The sequence below is a fragment of the Glycine max genome, chromosome 7, assembly GCF_000004515.6.
Source record: "Glycine max cultivar Williams 82 chromosome 7, Glycine_max_v4.0, whole genome shotgun sequence".
NCBI classification, from domain to species: domain Eukaryota; kingdom Viridiplantae; phylum Streptophyta; class Magnoliopsida; order Fabales; family Fabaceae; genus Glycine; species Glycine max.
In genome coordinates, this window is record NC_038243.2 from 25,157,765 (window position 1) to 25,161,843 (window position 4,079).

Here is a 4,079-nt window from a genome sequence, read left to right on the forward strand (position 1 = left end):
CGACCTAGGATCACTTCCTAGTTACTGCATTTTCATGTTTATTTGATTCGGGTACGGCCTCGATCAAATTTGGCACCGTTGCCAGGGAGCAGTATCCAAAGGTTCATAATAGCTAGCTAGTGCTGTGTGTTTAATCCTTTCGTGTTTTATGTTTAAATTGTTAGTATTGTGTTAGTATGTGTGTTAGTGTTGTTTAGTGTCCTGGTATTTTGTTTAATGTGTGTTCTGTTTCAGTTTTCCCATTAAGCGTTTCCCTTGTTTCAGTCTTGGGTGTTTTGCTGTGAAGATTGTGCTTGCGGCAAAACAGAGTAGTAGTAGAAATCAATTAGAGACGGAATTTAGCGACCACCCATGCTGAATTATTTGAGATTTTTTGTTTTAGTAGCTAGGGTTGTTATTTTTGGCTGAATGTTTTTGCGGTAACTTCTTTTAATCCATATTTTGTGGGAAAAATAGCTAGAGCCTTTAGTTTGGTCAGATTTGAAAGTTCCAAAAAACTAGCAAATTTTGTGTTTGTCAAAACTTCAAACGGCCATAACTTTTGCTCCGGTTATCAGAATCGCAATTATTATATATGCATTTGGGGTAGAAAAAAATTTCCTACGCCATGTTAGCCGGCCGCGGCTGAGGTCTCCATCGTCCAAAAAAAGCGATTCTGTCAAAAGTTTTTTATTTTTCAAGTTTTATTCACTTATTTTTCTTAACTTACCATTTTTAGCTTTCATAGTTAGACTTTGAATTTTTGTCTGAAATTTTTTGTGCTATCTTCTCATCATTTTATAAGGTTTCTCACAAAATTTCAAGTCATTTGGATTTCATTTGAGGGTAGTTGTAGTTCAAACCTACACCTTTATTTACATGATAAGGCAACTAGTTGTGTGCATGCTGAATGTAGTGTATGACTAGAGGAAATCCATCTGACTTACAACCCTTTGATCCTGAGATAGATAGGACATTTCATAGATTAGTTAGGCATCATTTTATACCTTTTGATCATTCTGAGCATTCCATTACTGGTGAATCTATGCATTCTGTTATTGGTGATTTTGAACATTCTGATCTTGAGCATTATAATTTTGAGCATTCTGATTTTGCACATTCTGAGAACATGGCACAACCTCCACCCCGTGAGAGGACTCTAAGGGAAATGGCTGCACCTGATTTCACCTACGAAAGCTTGTGCATCCAATACCCTGATGAGGATGTCCCATATGTTCTTAAAACTGGATTGATTCATTTGCTTCCAAAGTTTCATGGCCTTGCAGGTGAAGACCCGCACAAACATTTGAAGGAATTTCATATTGTCTGCTCCACCATGAAACCCCCAGATGTCCAGGAGGATCACATATTTCTGAAGGCTTTTCCTCATTCTTTGGAGGGAGTGGCAAAGGACTGGCTGTATTACCTTGCTCTAAGGTCCATCACGAGCTGGGATGACCTTAAGAGAGTATTCTTAGAAAAACATTTCCCTGCTTCCAGGACCACAGCCATCAGGAAAGATATCTTAGGTATTAGACAACTCAGTGGAGAGAGCCTGTATGAGTACTGGGAGCAATTTAAAAAACTATGTGCCAGTTGCCCTCACCATCAGATTTCAGAGCAGCTTCTTCTCCAATATTTTTATGAAGGACTCAGTAATATGGAGAGAAGTATGATAGATGCTGCCAGTGGTGGAGCCCTTGGAGACATGACTCCTGCTGAAGCCAGAAATTTAATTGAGAAGATGGCTTCCAACTCTCAGCAGTTCAGCGCCAGAAATGATGCCATAGTCATTAGAGGAGTGCATGAGGTAGCTACAAACTCAGCTGCATCATCTGAGACTAAGAAGCTTGAAGGCAAACTGGATGCATTGGTTAACTTGGTAACCCAGCTGGCCTTGAATCAGAAATTTGTACCTGTTGCAAGGGTTTGTGGTTTGTGCTCCTCTGCTGACCACCATACATACCTTTGCCCTTCCATGCAGCAACCTGGAGCAATCGAGCAGCCTGAAGCTTATGTTGCAAATATTTACAATAGACCTCCTCAACCTCAGCAGCAAAATCAACCACAGTAGAATAATTATGACCTCTCCAGCAACAGATACAACCCTGGATGGAGGAATCACCCTAATCTCAGATGGTCCAGCCCTCAGCAACAACAACAGCAGCCTGCTCCTTCCTTCCAAAATGCTGCTGGCCCAAGCAGACCATACATTCCTCCACCAATCCAACAACAGCAACAACCCCAGAAACAGCCAACAGTTGAGGGCCCTCCACAACCTTCCCTCGAAGAAATTGTGAGGCAAATGACTATGCAGAACATGCAGTTTCAGCAAGAGACCAGAGCCTCCATTCAGAGCTTAACCAATCAGATGGGACAATTGGCTACCCAATTGAATCAACAACAGTCCCAGAATTCTGACAAGCTGCCTTCTCAAGCTGTCCAAAATCCCAAAAATGTTAGTGCCATTTCATTGAGGTCGGGAAAGCAGTGTCAAGGACCTCAACCCGTAGCACCTTCCTCATCTGCAAATGAACCTGCCAAACTTCACTCTACTCCAGAAAAAGGTGATGACAAAAATTTACCTAACAAATTCTGTGCAGGTCAATCTTCTTCCACAGGTAATTCTGATTTGCAGAAGCAGCACATTCCCCCTCTTCCATTCCCTCCAAGAGCAGTTTCCAACAAAAAATGGAAGAGGCAGAGAAAGAGATCTTGGAAACGTTTAGAAAAGTAGAGGTAAACATACCTCTGTTGGATGCAATAAAGCAAATTCCAAGATATGCCAAATTCTTGAAGGACTGTGCACTAATAAGCGGAAGCTTAAAGTGAACGGATTAGCATGGGCAGAAATGTGTCCGCATTGATTGGTAAATCTGTTCCTCAAATTCCTGAAAAATGCAAAGATCCAGGTACATTTAGCATACCTTGTATTATAGGGAATAGTAAGTTTGACAATGCCATGCTAGATTTAGGAGCTTCTGTTAGTGTTATGCCTCTGTCTATTTTTAATTCTCTATCTCTAGGTCCCTTGCAGTCAACTGATGTGGTAATTCATTTAGCTAATAGAAGTGTTGCCTACCCTGTTGGTTTCATAGAAGATGTCTTAGTTAGAGTTGGTGAACTGATTTTCCCTGTTGATTTTTATATTTTGAATATGGAAGATGGATTTTCTCAAGGATCAGTTCCCATCATTCTAGGCAGACCCTTTATGAAAACTGCTAGAACTAAGATAGATGTTTATGCAGGCACACTATCCATGGAGTTTGGTGATATAACTGTTCATTTTAATATTCTAGATGCTATGAAATACCCATCTGAAGATCTTTCTGTATTTCGTGCTGAAATAATTGACCATGTTGTTGATGAATACATGACTGATCTTTATTCTAATCTGCATGCCTCTCACTCTTCATGCATTGAGTCTGAAATTGTACTTGATCATATGTCTGAATTTGATGCTGAGAGTGAATCTGAGAGTGATATTGATTGCATGTCTGGTGGTGGTGTTTTACCTCTTGAGATTGATTTTATTGAGTCAGATAGGACTAACCATGTTTCAGGAAGTACACATACCTCTGACTTTCTTTATGATGTAAAGGTTGAGAAACCATCTCCTTCTACCACTGTCTAGCCAACCACACCAGAATTGAAGCCTCTGCCATCAAATTTATAATACGCTTACTTGGATGATAGCAAGAGTTTTCCAGTGATTATATCTGCCTCCCTTGCTGATGAGCAAGAGGAGAAGTTGTTGTCAGTTCTCAAGAAGCATAAGCAGGCTATAGGCTGGACCCTGGCGGACATTCCTGGTATTAGCCCATCCACATGTATGCATCGAATAAATTTAGAGGATGGAGCTAAACCAGTAAGACAGCCACAAAGAAGACTCAACCTGGTGATTCTTGATGTAGTGAAGAAGGAGATAACCAAACTTTTGCAAGCTGGAATCATTTATCCTATCTCCGACAGCCAATGGGTGAGTCCCGTCCAGGTAGTCCCAAAGAAGACCGGCCTCACAGTGATCAAAAATGAGAAGGAGGAGCTGATTCCTACTCGGGTGCAGAACAATTGGAGAGTCTGCATTGACTATAGGAGGC

General features: G+C 40.9%; 1 non-coding gene across 1 annotated transcript; it reads right to left on the reverse strand.

Moving 5' to 3' along the window:
* Positions 1 to 1,486: 1,486 nt before the first annotated feature.
* Positions 1,487 to 1,593, reverse strand: LOC113002263 (small nucleolar RNA R71). The gene has a single exon (XR_003267806.1). It is a non-coding gene; the product is annotated as a small nucleolar RNA R71 (small nucleolar RNA).
* Positions 1,594 to 4,079: the final 2,486 nt, after the last annotated feature.